Source organism: Antechinus flavipes, chromosome 5 (assembly GCF_016432865.1).
Source record: "Antechinus flavipes isolate AdamAnt ecotype Samford, QLD, Australia chromosome 5, AdamAnt_v2, whole genome shotgun sequence".
Lineage (NCBI taxonomy): Eukaryota > Metazoa > Chordata > Mammalia > Dasyuromorphia > Dasyuridae > Antechinus > Antechinus flavipes.
In genome coordinates, this window is record NC_067402.1 from 1,218,605 (window position 1) to 1,236,400 (window position 17,796).

The window sequence follows — 17,796 nt, forward strand, 5'->3', positions numbered from 1 at the left end:
TCTCCCCCTCCTCGGGAGCCTTCCCAGTCGCCATTTCTTTGTACACTGAGATTCTGCCGCTTCCCTGCCACCGACTGCTCCCCAAACAGCCCCCAGGTTTGCCCCTTTCTTTGCACAGACAGTGGCTCCGCGGACCTTTGTGCACACGGGGCTCCTGGTCTCTTTGGGACGCAAACCCACTAGCGTTATCAGCGAACTCGGTGACTGGGGGGGGCAATCCGCTTTCCAGACCGGCTATCCCGGCCACAGCTCCGCCAAGAGGGGCTCCCGCCGCGCCCCCCCTCCCCCCCGGACCGTTCTCGTCCCCTCGCTGTCCGCCTCCATCTGCGTTTCTGTGATCGTCAGTGATTCCGCCTTTTCCTCCGGGACCTCCGAGAACTTTCCTGTTCTTTGACGTTCTCACACTTTCTGATCAGTTAAATGCTTGTCCTTTGACTTGGCCGTTTGTCGGCCGCGGGGAGGCTTCTGTACGAATGGGTTATAGGGCTTGGATCACAGACCCGTGCGGCCCCCTGGGCAGTGAAGCTCCGGCCCGGCTCCCCTTCCCCGTCCCTGCCCTTGTCCCCTGCTCAGTTCTGGGTCCCACTGCAGCACTGGTCCTTGGCCCAGGCCGTCCTGGGCAGGGCCGGCTCCTGGCTTCCGGCCTCTCACCGGAGCAGCGCCCCGAGCCTTGGCTGTGCCTGCCGCGGGCAGAGCCGGTGACCAGTCACGCTCTCCCGTGAGCTCTAACCCACAGTCCCCCAGGGCCTCGCTCAGAAGTCCATCCCCGTTGTGCAGGCCCTGGGCACCGGGAGAGAGGAGGGGAGAAGTCCGCTTCCTGGGGAGTGTCACCTGGATGGCTGCCAAGCTGGAGGACGGGCATTCGGCTCCAGTGCCCGGCGCCAGTGTCCGGTGCCAATGCCCTGATCCAGTGCCCGGCACCAGTGAATGGCTCCAGTGTCTGGTGCCAATGCCCGGATCCAGTGCCCGGTGCTAGTGAATGGCTCCAGTGCCCGGATCCAGTGCCCGGATCCAGTGCCCGGCGCCAGTGAATGGCTCCAGTGTCTGGTGCCAGTGCCCGGATCCAGTGCCCGGCGCCAGTGAATGGCTCCAGTGTCTGGTGCCAGTGCCCAGTGCCAGTGCCTAGATCCAGTGCCCGGTGCCAGTGAATGGCTCCAGTGTCTGGTGCCAGTGCCTGGTGCCAGTGCCCGGATCCAGTGCCCGGCGCTAGTGAATGGCTCCAGTGTCTGGTGCCAGTGTCTGGTGCCAGTGCCCGGCACCAATGCCCAGATCCAGTGCCCGGCACCAGTGAATGGCTCCAGTGCCCGGATCCAGTGCCCAGATCCAGTGCCTGGCGCCAGTGAATGGCTCCAGTGCCCCGATCCAGTACCCGGCGCCAGTGCCCGACTCACTAGCTTTTCCCTTCTAGAGCTCCTGGAGTCTGGGCTCCCCAAGCAGGCCAAGTGTGCCCCCTGGTGGCTACCAGCAGAGCAAGGCCCCAAGATTTCCAGGGAGAAGTCAGTGAGAGCCGGAGGCCAGTCCAAGGGTAACTTACATCCTGGGAGGGGCCAAAGGGCCAAGTACAACAGCGGGGCATGAAGACTGTAGCCTGACCTGGGCCAGAATCCTCCCGGGAGCACTCACCAGCCAGACTGCAGGAATGCTTTAGGGGCAACTGACAGGACTCTGGGGTATCCAGATCGAGCCAGGCAGGCTCTGAGGAAGCGCCTTCAGCCTCATCTGAACCTCCCTTGGGGAGGCCCTCCGAAAGGATCTGAGTGCTGGGCTGGGGCAGCGGGGCTCCTGGGGGGGCTGGGCTGGGGCAGCGGGGCTCCTGGGGGGCTGGGCTGAGGCACCGGGGTCCTGGGGGATGGGCCCCATCTATGGCCTTTTGTTGACTTTGGGGCGGGCACCGGGAAGTCAGGGACTGGATACCTCGTCTGGCAGAGAAGTCCCGTGTTAAGGTCTCCCCGGTGGGAATCCAGAGCCCGGAGAGCTGGGCCCTGGAGAGACAGGAAGGGGGGAGGAGGCAGATTTGGGGTGGGTGCCATCGTTGCTGCGTCGCCTTGGGTCAGTGTCGGTGCCCCCCCCCCAGCTTCCTCATCCGTCCCAGGGTCCTCGCGCCTCCTTCCTCAGTGAGTGACACTCGAGGGGACGGCCCTCCCTCGGAGCCCTCCTGGCTCTGGCCGTGGTGCTGACGGTCTGTCCCCGCGCCTGCTCCCCCCAGTTCCGTTGGGCCCTGAAGTTCAGCTCTTGGAACCATTCCCGAGGGCTCCCCTCATCTCCAGGCTGTGGGGGATGGGCCGTTACAGGGGGATTTTCAGCCCTCAATGAACAATCAGATGTGAGAAGCTCCTGTGCTGGGGCAGAAATGGCCTCCCTGGCCGGAGGGAGCTTCCGTTCTGCCAGGAGAGAACTGCTCGGCAGCTGGAAAAGCTCGGGCTGAGCGGGGGCTTCGGGGAGGGGGGAGGCGCGAGCATCCAGAGGGCCGGAAAGGCTTCAGGGAGGAGCTGCTGCTTCCTCGGAGGTTGGAAGGGAGAACGGACTGGGAGGCAGGGCAGCTGGGAGAACAGCCAGGGAGGGGCGTGGGGTCATTTGGGCGGGGCAGCAAGGACGGCGGTTTGGACACGGAGGGCAGGAGGGAGAGCAGTGCGGGCTGGTGGGGAGGCGGCTGCGCTGGGAAGGGCCTTGAAGGCCAATACTTCAGTCTGAAGGTCCCAGGGAGCCCCTGGAGTTGTCTGGATAAGGGGTGACACGGTCAGGTCTGTGCTGGAGCACAGTCATTGTGGCTGCCAAGCAATGAGCCTGAGTCGGGCAGGAGGTTCCTGGAGCCCCGAGGCAGCCTCGAGGGGAAGGTGGGAAACCTCCCTGGAGCCTGGCCCTGGATGACCTGGGCAGGGGGCCCCTCTCGGAGTCCGTTTCTTCCCGGACAAGGACAGGCCTTGCCCTCCCTGGCTCTCAGGACGGCTTCTCTGTGAGCACCCTCAGGCACTGCCCTGGCTCAGCCTTCGGGACTCCCTCCCCTCTGCCTGAGCCCCCCAGCGTCTCCTGCTCACTTCAGAGAGCTGCAGGTGGACCCGGGGCACCCTGCAAATGCCGAGGGACAAAGCTGTAACGGAGCAGACCAAGGCTGAGCACTGCCCCGCACCCCTGGGGACCCTCTGGCCCCAGACTGGCAGGCCCCGAGCCCCGACTCGTCCCGGAGCCCGAGCGTCGGCCCTCTCGTCCTCTCTGGTCTGGGGCTCTCACTGCAGCCGTCTCGGGGGCTATTTTACTCGTGTAGCACAAAAGGTGAACTGTGAAGAAGGAATGGCGGCGCTCCGGAGTCCTAGCCAAGAAACCGCCCGGACAGGGCAGATGATGAAGGGGACATCGGAGAAAAGTCCCTGGGGCGGAGGGCGCAGAGGAGCCGAGGGAAGAACCCGTCCGGGAACAGTGGCTCCCGTACCGACCAAGCTGCTGCTGTGTGCTCCCAAAGGGTGTGTCTGGCTCACTCGCAGCTTCTCCCACCGTCTTTGGTTTAAATCTGAATTTTGCAGGAATAAGATCAGCATGATCGGCTCCAGGTCCTGTTTTAATTGGCTGTATAGAGACTGGCCTTCTCCACCTGGACAATCCCTCCCCACTCTGGGCCTGTAGCTAATGGAAGATCTGAGAAGGTCCCTACCAGGCCCCACTGGCCCTACATGTGGGGATTCCCTGCTGGAAGAAAGCCCACATCCCAGATTGTGGTCCCCATCACCGAGGCACCTGCCCAGGGACTGTCTCAAACCAGAAGCAATACCAGTGCTTTCTGGTTTGGGGTGAGTCATCTGTCTTTCCTCCCAATCCTATTGCCTCTCCATTGTCTTGTTCCTCCAAATGCACTAGCTCTGTTTCTCTCCTTCTCGCTCCCTCTATCTTACTCTTCCTCTCTCTCTTCCTCTCTGTCTGTCTCTCTTTCTGTCTCTGTCTCTGTCTGTCTCTGTCTGTCTCTCTGTCTCTCCTCTCTCTCTTTCTCTCTCTCCTCTCTGTCTCTCCTCTGTCTGTCTCTCTCTCTCTTTCTCTCTCTCTCCTCTCTGTCTCTCTGTCTCTGTCTCTCTGCCTCTTTCTCTGTCTCTCTCTGTGTCTCTCTCTGTGCCTCTCTGTCTCTCTCTCTCTCTGGCTGTATCTCTCCTCTCTGTCTCTCTCTGTCTCTGTCTCTCTGTCTCTCTGTATCTCTCTGTGTGTCTCTCTGTTTCTGTCTCTGTCTGTCTGTCTCTCTCTCTCTTTGGCTGTCTCTCTCCTCTCTGTCTCTGTCTGTCTCTTTCTCTGTCTCTCTCTCTCTCTGGCTGTCTCTCTCTCTCTTTCTGTCTCTCTCCTCTCTCTCTCTCTCTGTCTCTCTGTCTCTCTCTGTGTCTCTCTCTGTGCTTCTCTCTCTCTCTCTCTCTCTTTGTCTCTCTCTGTGCCTCTCTCTCTCTCTCTCTCTCTAGCTGTCTCTCTCCTCTCTGTCTCTCTCTGTGCCTCTCTGTCTCTCTCTCTCTGGCTGTCTCTCTCCTCTTTGTCTCTCTCTGTCTCAGGAGGGACACTCGCTGCCTGTGGAGCTGGAGCCCGCAGACTCTGGCTGTTTGGACAGAGCTCAGCTCTGGGCTGTGGGGGACGTTCAGGGAGTCCTGGGTAAGGGTGCATTATACTGACAATAGTCAGGTCACTTTCCTAACCCTTTCAGCTTGCGGGTGGTGATTCACAAATGTCGTTTCATTTGATCCTCACAACAATCCTTGGATTTGAACATCGAAAGAATGGAGGCAGAGAGGGGAGAGTGACGCATCTGAGGATTGCATTAGAAAGTTTCTAGGATCAGAATCGAACTCTCTTTATTGCGCCATCATTGGCTGCCCAGGGCCCTGGGCTGCTGGCTGGGGTTCCACTGGGCTCCTTGACTCGGATTGTGCTTGGCTTTGGATCAAACAGATCTGTCAGCAGAGGGTCTCCGCCCTTGTGTGTGCTGAGGCTCTTTGTGGGCTTGATGGATGCCGGCAGTGTTCTTCGGCTTTGGGGACGAGGGTGTGCTCCTCCCCGCCCGGCCCAGCCTTCCCGGGAGCCCTCTGAGCAGTGGGTGGGCCACATGTGTCCAGTGGGCCCTTCATCTACTGCACAACTAGCCCCAGCCCCACCCCGGGGTGACCCCCAGGTTTGTGGGGGGGATTTCTGGAGGACTGGTAGGCAGCGTGTAATATATGTGTGCTGTAGATGCCCTGATATGTAGAACCCATGCCCACATGTATATGTGAATATGTCAGGATATGTAGATCCCCATATGTCCACACTATGGGTACTGCTCTTCATTTGACGCCCTTTCCCCAGCAGCCTGGAGCTGGTGCTCCCTGACCCAATATGGGACCCAGGGTTTGTCAGGCCTCCCTGACAGGGAGGCCGTTGAAAAGCCAGCGGGCTGGCCCCCTCTTCAGCAGAAGGAAGTTTCTCCTGGTGCCTAACAGAGTGTTTTGCTTGTATGGAAGCCCTCTGGAGGCCCCGAGGGGCGCCGGGTGGTTTCTGAGAGTGACGCGGCGGTGACACGCTGAGACAACTCCCCTGAACCCAAGTGAGACCTGTTTACGGTTAGTGAACGTCTGGGTTCGGGCGATAATGATGTTGGGTAAAGCCGGCAATGACATGGATTGGATTTCAGCATCAGCCAGATGTCGGCAGGGAAAGATTACTTTTTAAGGAAGGAAAGGAAAAGACAGGAAAGGAGAGGACAGAGAGGAAAGGAAGAGAGAGAAGAGAGGAGGGAAGGGGAAGGGAGGGGAAAGGGGAGGAAAAGAGAGAGAGAAGGAAAGGGGAAGGGAGGAAAAGAGAGAGAAGAAAGGGGAAAGGAGGGGAAGGGGAGGAAAAGAGAGAGAAGGAAAGGGGAAAGGGGAAAAGAGAGAGAAGAGAGGAGGGAAGGGGAAGGGAGGAAAAGAGAGAGAAGGGAAGGGGAAGGGAGGGGAAGGGGAAAGGGGAGGAAAAGAGAGAGAGAAGGGAAGGGGAAGGGAGGGGAAGGGGAGGAAAAGAGAGAGAAGGAAAGGGGAAAGGAGGGAAGGGAGGAAAAGAGAGAGAAGGGAAGGGGAAGGGAGGAAAAGAGAGAGAAGGAAGGGGAAGGGAGGGGAAAGGGGAGGAAAAGAGAGAGAAGGGAAGGGGAAGGGAGGAAAAGAGAGAGAAGGGAAGGGGAAGGGAGGAAAAGAGAGAGAAGGGAGGGGAAGGGAGGAAGAGAGAGAGAGAAGGAAAGGGAAGGGAGGAAAAGAGAGAGAAGGAAAGGGGAAAGGAGGGGAAAGGGGAGGAAAAGAGAGAGAAGGGAAGGGGAAGGGAGGAAAAGAGAGAGAAGGGAAGGGGAAGGGAGGAAAAGAGAGAGAAGGGAAGGGGAAGGGAGGAAAAGAGAGAGAAGGAAAGGGAAGGGAGGGGAAAGGGGAGGAAAAGAGAGAGAAGGAAAGGGGAAGGGAGGAAAAGAGAGAGAAGGAAAGGGGAAAGGGGGAAAAGAGAGAGAAGGGAAGGGGAAGGGAGGAAAAGAGAGAGAAGGAAGGGGAAGGGAGGAAAAGAGAGAGAGGGGAAGGGGAAGGGAGGAAAAGAGAGAGAAGGGAAGGGGAAGGGAGGGGAAAGGGGAGGAAAGGAGAGAGAAGGAAAGGGGAAAGGGGGAAAAGAGAGAGAAGGGAAGGGGAAGGGAGGAAAAGAGAGAGAGAGAAGGGCAGAGGAGAGAGAAGCATTCCAGCGTGGGGAAGCCCGAGGCACCAGTTCCCCACCCGTCCTTCATTCTATGAGTGAAGGAAGGGCCTTTAAGGCAACATTGACACCCCCCCCCCTCCTCCCGCTTCCCGACAGAGACGCTTTGCTGGGGGTACCTTGGACAGATCCTGCAGCACTCGGTGCCCAGAGTTCAGGCCAGAGGCTGGAGCTGCCAGTCAGCCCGTGGGGTGAGGAGCCTAGGCGTGGGACAGCCCGCAACCGTGCCCACCGTGGCTGATGCTGCCAGCTTGTCGAGAGCCAGGACAAGCCTGCCCCGCTGGGGGCAGCCCGCCCCCCCTCAGATAAGCCCGCCCCCCCATAAGCCCGCCCCCCTCGGGACAAGCCCGCCTCCGTCGGGACTAGCCCGCCCCCCTCGGGGCAGCCCGCAGCCGGTGTTCTAGAGCCCTCAGGGACCTGGGTCCGGCCACTGCCCGGGAGGGGAGGAGGGGGCTGGGAGGTGCTCGGTTGGCATGTGGACGGGCAGGAGAGCCAAGCCCCCCAGGCTGCATGATTAGCTGTGATAATGACACGCTTTCGGGCCTGGCTCCTGTCCTCGCCCTCGTCCAGAGGGAACGTGCAATTAGGGGCTGACGTCAGCTTCCAGGACTGGGGCTCGCCCCAATGCCAGCCTTCTGAGCGAAGCTGGCGGCCATCTGCTGGCAGGAGCCGCCCGCCATGTGATTTAAAGCTTCCTGTGCCGCTAATTGGCGGCTTCTTCTTCCCCTGATCAGAATTAACGCGGCCACTGGAATTTCCGCTCCGGGCTGCTCCCTCAGCCCCCAGGCAAGCGGCCGGGCCGGGCCGGGCAGAGCGGGCGCCAGGGCCGGGCTCTGGCGCTGCTGCCATTCACGCGGGCGTCTGTCCTCCCGGGCCGGCTCAGCCCCGTGGGACCCGGGCATGGCCGTCCCCTCCCTCCCAGGGACTGCCGAGGGGAGGAGCTGGCGGTGCCCTGGGACTCCTGGCGGGCCAGTCCCTGGAGGACCCCGGCGGGGCCCCGCCCGACCGCCACAAAACGGTGGCTCTGCGCTGGCCCTCGGGAGGGCCCGGTCTGAGAAAAGGGCGGCCTCGGGACCAGAAGCAGGAGCACGTGGCGTCCTGAGGAGGAAGGGACTGCGGGCCTTGTTCCCTCCTTCCAGAGGAGGAAGCAGGCACTGAGGGGATGTGCCCAGCGAGGGGGGAGGGGCTGCAGGTGCCCGCCCCAGGGGCTGAGCCGTTTCCTGAGAAGTCCGGGACCTTCCCCTGGCCTTTCTGTGGTTCCTGACCCAGGGGCTCTGTCTGGAGTTGCCCTCACAGATCCCGCCTTTCAGGGACCAGCTCCCGAGCAGGCCACGTGCCGGACGTTCCCGTGGGTCTTTGGATTCCGTTCTTGGATCTCAGCAGCCCCTGGGGATGCTTCCTGAAGTCTCCCCCCACCCCGGGAGGGAGCCCAAGACCCCCAGAAAAGGGCTTGTGTCTGGCCCCGTCTGCCATGTACTTCCTTGGGATGACCTTTTTTCCTGGAGGGGGTGAAGCCAGGAGCTGCTGCTCAGAAGTCGAGGACGATCCTCGTGGAGTTCGCCATGCTGGTTCCCCGGGAGACCCTTCTCGGGGCCCCGGGGAGACCCTTCTCAGGGCCCAGAGCTGCTCTTTGGGGCAGGAAGCAGGCTTCCTGAGCGGCCTTCTCCCAGCACTTTCCGGACGGCGCGCTCCAGCCGACCCTGGGAAGGCTCAGGGGAAGGAGACAAGGCCCGACGAGGCGTTCCTCATTCCCTGGCTGGGAGCCACCGAGCCGGACACAAGGTCCCTGTGGCTCGAGGGTCACCTTGACACTCCGGCTCCCCGCCGAGAGCCCGGCCTCAGGTGGGCTGGGGGCCGTGCTGGCCGAAGCTGGGGAGCGAGGGGGGCTTTCTGTTCTTCCTGGCCGAGGAGGCTCATGGACACCAAGGGCGCCGGCAGAGCCGGGAGGGCACCTCACCCTTCGGGCCGACGGGGCACAGAGGGCCCGTCTCTGAGGGCTCTGCCCCCTCCTCACACCACGGCGGGGCCCCGCACTTCCTGCTGCTTCTCGGGTGGTTTCATGGCAGTTTTAGGGTGCTCTTGGTCTCTGTGATCCCCCAGGCCCGGCCAGGGCGTCCCTGCTGGGCCCGGGGGTGGGCCTTGAGTCAGAAGCCCCAGAACGCGGCTCCTGCGGCCCTATGCTGACCCCAGCACGTCCTGGCTGCTGTGCTGAGGTGGGAGTGGATGCTGTGGGAGGCCGGGCTCCGAGCCAGGAAACTCTCCATGGATGCAGACAGATTTAGAGGCTTGGGTCGATGCTTGGGAGGAAGAGCCGGAGGGAGGGTCCGGAGGCCCGGGGGCTCTGCTGCTGGCTGGCCGTGGGACTGTGTCACGGGGGTCTCCTTGGTGCCTCAGTTTCTCCATCTGTGAAATGGGGATCAGAGCAAACACACACCTCTTTCCTTCTGGCATGTGGGGGAGGAACCTGGGGGACGGCCAGAGGTGCTCCATGGGGGCTGCCCTGCCAGCCGTGGGGCCCGTGGGCCTCTCCCAGGGGCTGATCGTCAGGGCTGCGTTCTGCTGTGGCTGGCGGTGGGCTCCGGGCAGGAAGAGGAGGACCTGGAACAAAAGCCCGGCCTTCTCCTGCCACGTCGGCCCGGCTGGCGACAGACCCGGGCGGGCCGAGCCTCCGCTGCGTGGCCAGGGCCACGAGGCGCCAGATGCCGCGGGCGGCAGCCCAGGCTCCGGCTGATTCCAGACCCTGGCGGAGTATCAGGTTCTGCCCTGAGTGGTGAGTGGCCCGGAGGTCCCTGGCCGGCCTCCAGGCCCGTGTTTAGGGCCTGCAGGCAGCGGCCAAGAACAGACTCGCGCCTAGAACCTGAGATGCCGGGGAGAGGCCCCGGCGGAGGGACGGCGGGCCGTGGCCGCTCTCATCTCAGCCGCCCTGGGGCTCCCCGGCTGCAGCAGCCACAAGCTGCAATTATGGGCAGCAGGAAGGGGGAGAGAGGGAGGAGGGCAGAGGGGAGAGCAGCAACTCCTTCGAGGGGCTCGAAATCCCCGTCACACCCCCAGTTCAGACGGTCCTCTCCCTGAGGTCTCGGCACCCGGGTGCACTCTAGAGCTGTCCGAGAGCTGCAGGGACCTTGGCGAAGGCTCTGCACACTCCCTTCCTTGGGGTCTTCAGGAGCCCCCTGCTAGAGGAAGCCAAATCCCTGGCCCTCAGGCCAGGAGTCAGAGCCCGGGCCTGGACAGAGGGTCAGGTTGGACCCACCGACCCTGAGGCCCCAGACCCACCCAGAGGTGTTGCAGTGTATGTCCTGTGGCCCCTGACGTGGGGGGCGGTCGGCGTGGCAGGTGTGGGGCCCGGGCGGTCCCGTGGCCCCCGACGTGGGGGGCGGTCGGTGTGGCAGGTGTGGGGCCCGGGCGGTCCCGTGGCCCCCGACGTGGGGGGCGGTCGGCGTGGCAGGTGTGGGGCCCCGTGCTTGGGTTTGAGAAGTCAGGAGGAGACCTCATAAACCCCCAGATCTTTTGGAGGATAGAATTACTCAGAATTGTGGAACGTGCAAATGTGATCTGTTTGCAAGGGCTGCCCAGAGCTTGGGATGCAGCCCACGGGGTCAAAGCTGAACCCCCAAAGAGCCTGGCAGGCCCAGAATGAGGGACCTTGAAGGGACCACAGCTGCCTGCCACACCCTGGCTAAAGGGGCCAAGAGGGCCCGGGCGTCCCCCTAAAGCTGAGGGTGACCCGAGTAACCGCTCCCGGCTCTTCCTGCACACGGTGCCCTTCTCAGGCAGCTCCTCAGAAGTCGGGGGACGTTTCACCGAGTCCGGCCCTCCCTGCAGACACCTCTCCCTGGCGGCCCGTTTCTGGGTCTCGCCCCAAAGCGCCACTTCTCGTCAGGCTGATGCTCCCCAGCCCTCGCGGCCGGTCTGGCGGGCTGCCCGACAATCATGAGCTGCCCCGCGCCCTTTCACGGGGAGCCCCGGGCCTGCGGACTCCATGTCCTGGGGCCCAGGGCTTCGTTTTGTGGCTGCCCTATGTCAAGGAGCCTTCGTCACATCCTCGCAGGCAGCAGGAAACTGAGTCACCAGGGGCGCCAGGGCTTTAAATCCCCTCGTCTCCGGCTCCTGAGGACCCCAGGCCCGGCCCCCAACGGAGAGAGCAGAGCCAGCTCTTTCCTTGGCTTCCCTTCGTGGGAACAAACACCCCTCTGACTGGAAGGGGGAAGAGCAGCCAGGAGGGCTCCCCTTCCCCCTCCATGAGCAGCCATGTGAGTCAGTACATGGGCACACGTGCCCCCCGCCCTGAGAAATGCCCTAAAAGATGTCTCTGGGGGTCCCCGTGCTGATAGAAGCAGGAGGCAGGGGCAGAAGGAGGCCCTTGAAAGGTCGGCTGCGTGACCTGGCTTTGGTGGGTGACGAGAAACGAGCAGAGCAGGGCCGGCCGTCATCCACCCATTCCTCCCCTTGGGACGCACTTCGCCGGGCACTGAGGAGACTCGAGAGCGCCCTCCCCCCCCCCCGTGCTTCTGGTCTGGCAGAGGAGGAGGGACCTGCCAAAGGGCCGAAGGGCTCGCTGGGGGAGGAGGGTCCTGTGGGGTGGCAGCCCCGGAGCAGGGGGCCCAGCCCCAGGGCCCAGGCCAGCAGCACCAGGGATCCCGGCAGGCAATGGAGGTGCTGGAGGTGGCAGCAACCCCCCGACAGCCCCTGGTTCTGCCCAAACTCTGAGCCAACAGGGCCGCGGACCCTCCGCTGCCTGCGAGGGACCCGATCTCCTGGAGGGATGACCTGCGGCCTCGGGCTGCAGTAACCTGCCCACGGCACCCCCCCTCCCCACCTGCCGGGCTTTGGGACGAGGGGGGAGAGAGACAAAGACAGAGACAGAGAGAGACAGACAGAGACACACACAGACAGAGATAGAGACACACACACAGAGACAGAAAGAGAGAGAGACAGAGACACACACAGACAGAGACAGAGAGCCCGAAAGGCCATCAGCCAGAAGCAGAGGAGTTGCCGAGGAAGCCCAGAAAGCAGCAGAAACGTGGTGCGCAGGGGAGGCCCAGGACAAGCGAGGATTCTGGGAGGGACAGAGGGGAGCATCTGGCCTTTGGAGAGCTGGAAGCCTCGGGCACAGGCCGGCCGCCCGGCCCCAGGAGAAGGGTTGCAGTCAGGAGTTCTCTCCTCCTGTTTCATGAACTGCTTTTCTCAGGACCTTCTGCCAGCAGCCAGTCATCATCCCCATTTCACAGATGAGGCAAGCAGGGCTCCGAGAGGGGAGCAGCTCCCTCTAGTGCTTCAGCTGGCAAACCTTGGAGGAGAGACTGGAACCCGGCTCCCGCGGACCCACGCAGCGCCAGCGCTCAGAGGGGGCGGGGAAGCCGGTCCCCGTCAGCACCACGGAGAGCTCCCGGGCCTGGCCCTCGCGGGGGGTCTTTAAGGGGGGGCTCCCGTGCCCCCAGGGAGAGGCGGGGAGGGGCAGCGCTGCCCGTGTGACTTTGAGGGGAGCACAAGTGCGGGCCGAGGTCGCTGTTCCTGCGCCCCCACCGGGACTGAGCTTGTCCCTGGAGAGCCGGGCGGGGGGGCTCTCGGCGGTCTCTGAGTGCAACCCTTGTTTCCCAGAGGAGGAAACGGAGCCAGAGCTACGGGGGGCGTCAGAGCCGGGGCCGGGAGCCGGCCGGAGAGCCCGCCTTCTCCTGGGGCTCGGACTGGGGCCCTCAGGCCCTCCTAGCCCCGCCCCCCTCATTTTTCAGATGAGGAAACTGAGGCTCCGAGGGATGCTTGGACTCCTCAGGGCCCCCGCCCCCCCCGGCGCCTCCCAGCCCCCCCCCCGCAGTTCCCCCCAGCCCTCCCCCCGGCGGCGCCTCCCAGCGCCCCCGCCCCCCCCGGCTCCTCCCAGCCCCGCCCCGCGGCGCCTCCCAGCCGCCCCCCCGCGGCTCCTCCCAGCCCCGCCCCGCGGCGCCTCCCGCCCTTCACCCTGAACGTTCACCCCTGAGAGGGGAAGGTCCGCCGGGTGCTCCAGGCCTCTGCGCCGGCGGCCAGCAGAGGGCGCTGCTGCCTAACTTACGGCCCAGGCCTCCGCGGCTTCTCCTTAGAAACGGGAGCTCCCGCCCGGGCCCAGGGGGCGCCACAGGGCGCTGGCTCCCCTCCGCGCCTCTGCCCTCGGCTCCCGAGAAACGGCGGCCAAAGCGGGCAGCGGGAGCTGACCCCGCCCGCCCAGGCTCCCCGCAGCCCCCGCCGCCCCTGACCCCGCCCGCCGGCCTTTTGTTCTCCGGCTTCCTCCAACATCACCGAGGCTCCTGGGCCAGAGCGGAAGGAAGCGAAGGCCGCCGGGCGCAATTCCATCCCGGGGCGGGAGGGGGCGCCTTTCCGGGGGCTGAGCCCGGTCTCGGGCCCAGGGCTCCCCCTTCTCTGTCTCCGTGTCCCCTCCCCCACAGCTACGAGTGAAAGAAATTCGGACATTCCCAATTGTCTCTTCCCCTCCCAGACGGCGATCGGCTGGTGTGGGCCAGACACGCGTGATCGGCAGCCTCCGCGGTAGTCACTTTGTGGAAGGGAGGGAGGGAGGGGAGGGAGGGAGGGAGGAAGGAAGGAAGGAAGGAAGGAAGGAAGGAATAAAGGGAGGAAGGAAGGAAGGAAGGAAGGAAGGAAGGAAGGAAGGAAGGAAGGAAGGAAGGAAGGAAGGAAGGAAGGAAGGAAGGAGGGAAGGAATAAAGGGAGGAAGGAAGGAAGGAAGGAAGGAAGGAAGGAATAAGGGAGGAAGGAAGGAAGGAAGGAAGGAAGGAAGAAGGAAGGAAGGAAGGAGGGAAGGAAGGAAGGAAGGAAGGAGGGAAGGAAGGAAGGAAGGAAGGAAGGAAGGAATAAAGGGAGGAAGGAAGGAAGGAAGGAAGGAAGGAAGGAAGGAATAAAGGAAGGAAGGAAGGAAGGAAGGAAGGAAGGAAGGAAGGAAGGAAGGAAGGAGGGAAGGAAGGAAGGAAGGAAGGAAGGAATAAAGGGAGGAAGGAAGGAAGGAAGGAAGGAAGGAAGGAAGGAAGGAATAAAGGAAGGAAGGAGGAAGGAAGGAAGGAAGGAAGGAATAAAGGAAGGAAGGAAGGAAGGAAGGAAGGAAGGAAGGAAGGAAGGAAGGAAGGAAGGAATAAAGGAAGGAAGGAAGGAAGGAAAAAGGAAGGAAGGAAGGAAGGAAGGAAGGAAGGAAGGAAGGAAGGAAGGAAGGAAGGAAGGAAGGAAGGAATAAAGGAAGGAAGGAAGGAAGGAATAAAGGGAGGAAGGAAGGAAGGAAGGAAGGAAGGAAGGAAGGAAGGAATAAAGGAAGGAAGGAAGGAAGGAATAAAGGGAGGAAGGAAGGAAGGAATAAAGGAAGGAAGGAAGGAATAAAGGGAGGAAGGAAGGAAGGAAGGAAGGAAGGAAGGAATACAGGGAGGAAGGAAGGAATACAGGGAGGAAGGAAGGAAGGAAGGAATAAAGGGAGGAAGGAAGGAAGGAATAAAGGAAGGAAGGAAGGAAGGAATACAGGGAGGAAGGAAGGAAGGAATAAAGGGAGGAAGGAAGGGAGGGAGGGAAGAAGAAACAAAGGGAGGAAGGAAGGAAGGGAGGAAGGAAGGAAGGAAGGAATAAAGGGAGGGAGGAGGAAGGAAGGAAGGAAGGAAGGAAGGAAGGAAGGAAGGAAGGAAGGAAGGAAGGAAGGAAGGAAGGAAGGAAGGAAGGAAGAATAAAGGGAGGAAGGAAGGAAGGAATAAAGGAAGGAAGGAAGGAAGGAAGGAAGGGAGGGAGGGAGGGAAGAAGGAAGGAAGGGAAGGAGGGAAGAAGGAAGGAACAAAGGGAGGAAGGGAGGGAGGGAGGAAGGAAGCAAGGAAGGAAGGAAGGAAGGAAAGAAGGAAGGAAGCTCTTCACCACTACGAAACACTACCACTACCACTACTGCTGCTGCTGCTACTACATTTTGTACAAATAGGTCCCTCTCCTTTCTATCTCAGTGGCAGGAGGTGGACCCCGCGGTGCACTGACCAGCACTCTCTCCCAGAATGCTCTTGCTGGGCAGTTTTCGGCCTTGGACTGGTCTGGCCTTTTAAGATCGCCGGGTCCCACCTCCCAGACCTTGGCCCGGCCTCTCTGTGTTTCCCCATTCAACGACTGGCTTTTTAAACTTCAGAATTTCATTTAGGGGGTTTCCCACCCCCTCACTCGGGCTCATCTCCCAGAACTTTAGGCCATGGGGCCTGGCCTCTTTGAAACCAGAATTTTCCACACCAGGGTGTGTCCTACAAGGTCAGCAGTTCCATCCTTCTCCCCTCCCCCATCACAAATGCTAAAGTGGACGGGCCGTTTCCTATTCAGATTTCTTTCATCTACTTCAACTGCCAGGGTCTTTTTATTGGGTTGGAAGAAGTTTCCTGTCTCTCCTGGCATCTTCTTTCTTTGTTTTTCTTCCTGGGGCAATTGGGAGTAAGTGCCTTGCCCAGGGTCACCCAGCCAGGACGTGTTAAGTGTCTGAGGCCAGATTTGAACTCGGGTCCTCCTGACTTCCGGGCCGGTGCTCTGCCCACTGCGCCGCCCTTTGCATCTCCTAAAGAAGAGAATTTCACTACGACATCTCAGCTTTGCCCCAGTTCCCATGGACACTTTTCCGAGCAGGCCCCGGGGGCCCTGGGGGGGGCGTTCTGCTCGGACCCTGACCCTTGTAAATCCCGACCCCCCAGGGCTTCTGGGCTACCTGCCCCGCTCCGACCGCGGCAGTGACGGGCGGTGTCCCGCTCTCCCATTTGCCCGGCTCAGGAGGCTCCCTGTGATTCCGCAGCCTCCACCTGCACCCGCTTCGTGGCTCAGGACCCACCAACCCTCTTTAAGCTGAGGTCGACATCCCCCGCGGGGTGCGGCCTCCCGGCTCCTGCCTCAGCGGCTCCTGGGCTTGCATGACCCCGGTGCCCCCCCACGCTCCCCTTTGCCCATTGGCGCCCCCGGGCACGGTGACATCTTCCCCGGGAGCCTTTCCTGCCCCCCCGGGTGGGCACATCCTTATTTGCTGGTTGCCTGGGATCAGTCCGAGGCTCTGGGAGCTGAGAGGAGTTTCCCCTCTGTCCCTTCGCCACTTGGCATGTGCTTCACAAATGCTGCTCACACCGGGCGACCTCATTGTCTTAGCCAGGAATCCATCCTCGCTGTCTCCCGTCCCTGGGCCTGTCTCCCGTCCCTGGGCCTGTCTCCCATCCCGGAGCTTGTCTCCAAAAGGTTCTCCCGGTCCCTGAGCTCGGCGCCGGCTGGTTCTTCCTTCCCACGGGGTCTCTGTTGCACGAGGAGGTGATGGGCGCCCAGGATCTGTAAGGTTTGGGGGCAGTTCTGGGTGAGCCTGGCGCTCCTTCCCCGTCAGTAGTCCCAGGAAGCAGGGGGCTGGCACGGGGGCCGCCCCCCGCAGTACCGTGTCCTTCATTGCCTCAGGGATGGGCGCCCGGGATCCGTAAGGTTTGGGGGCAGTTCTGGGTGAGCCTGGCGCTCCTTCCCCGTCAGTCAGGAAGCAGGGGGCTGGCACGGGGGCCGCCCCCCGCAGTGCCGTGTCCTGCGCTCCCTCATTGACCCAAGGAGGATGCAGAGACTTCCCTGGCTTTAGTGCCAGATGCCGGATGTCTCAGCTGGGACCGGCCAGGGTGTCACCTACTAGCCCATCATTTCCTTAGGACCTGGTACTCGGCCCTCCCTCGCCCTTCCCACGGACTCGGAGGCAGGGTGGTGCAGCGGGTAGCGAGCCAGCCGCATGGGGAAGAGCTGCCTCGGACACCCCCGGTTGTGGGACAAAGTCAGCCCTTCCCGAGACTCCGTTGTCTGCTTTCCAGGGAGGGGGTGTGAGGACTGGTCCGTGTCTGCGGGGGCTTTGCAGCCCCTGATGTGGGTGATCACAGGGAGCCGGTCTCCTTTCCTGGGAGAAGAAGAGAAAGGGGGAGAAGTCCGGTTGCTCCTCAGGGGATGGGGCGAGAAGGGGAGCACAGGGTAGCTGCCCGCGGCCGTCCGGCACGATCGGCTGCCACGTCGGGCCGATGGAGTGTCGGTGAGCGCCCCTCGGGCTCAGGGCCCCCCTGCCCATCCCTGCGGCGTGGCGGCGGCGGCCTTGCCCTAATGGCTGAACCGCCTCGTGAGGAGCCCCCCGGGAACTCCAGCCTCTGAGTTCCCACCTCTGAGACGGGGGCTTCGTTTTCTCTCCCTTACTCTGTAGCCCAGACCTTTCCCTTAGCTTAAGCTGCTCTAAGGCAGCGCCGTTCCCGCCGCCTCTCCTCCCCTCCCCTGCGCCCCCCAGTTGCTTCCTTTGCCCCCGTTGTGGAGTTTTGCTTGATGCGCTGCTTCCCGCTTCCTGCTTAGGCGCCTTTTGGCCTTGGAGATCCTGCTCCCGACTCGCTCTTCCGCCTTCTGCCTCCGAAGTGCCGTGTCTGCAGTGGGAGCAGGGGCGGCCGGAGGGGGGGGCTGCCGAAGGTCCGGGTGGGAAAGCCCCTTCTCCGCCGTTGCTTTGGGGGGTCCAGCTTCGAACCGGATGAGTTGTGAGTCTGGGGCACATCGTAAGTTCCAAGAGCTCTGCCGGCTGGGCGGGTGGGGGCTCTTCTCTGCAGCTTCCGCCCCGTGCCCGGGAGATGCTTCTGGTCTGGGCCTCGGTTTCTTAATCTGTGCAGTGGGGGAGTTGGCCCAGCTGGTCCCTGAGTCCTCTCTAGCGCCTTCTCCCTGTGGACGGGATACCCGGGGAAGCCCAGAGCCGGGACTTGGCCCCTTCCTCTCCCAGGCATTTTTATGCCCTCAGGAACTAAAAGCAGAAAACCGGCAGCCGGGGGGTCTGGGCCGGGGGAAGGGCCCCCCGCGGGATGAGGAGGGGTTGCGTGGGCGGGAAGCCCTTTCCCCAGTCCCCGAGACCAGGAGGGGGGTCTTCTGTCCGGGGCCCGCTTGGTCGCTTAGTCATTCCTCAGTCCTGCCTGACTCTTCAGGACCCCATTAACCCCGTGCGGGTTTTTTAGGCAGTTACACGCTTGGCTATACAATTAACTCCAGCGGCTGCTTCGCTTGCCCTTCACTGGCACGGCTGCGACTGCTGGCCCCGCGGGCCCGGCCGCCCGAGAGTGACCACGCGGCTTTTCTGCCTCGGAAAGGAGC

The 17,796-nt window shown here is 62.4% G+C and overlaps 1 protein-coding gene across 6 annotated transcripts in view; it reads left to right on the plus strand.

Moving 5' to 3' along the window:
- The window catches only part of DYNC1I1 (dynein cytoplasmic 1 intermediate chain 1), a 137,350-nt gene that overhangs the window by 49,003 nt on the left and 70,551 nt on the right, over nucleotides 1–17,796 (plus strand). The window lies entirely within an intron of this gene.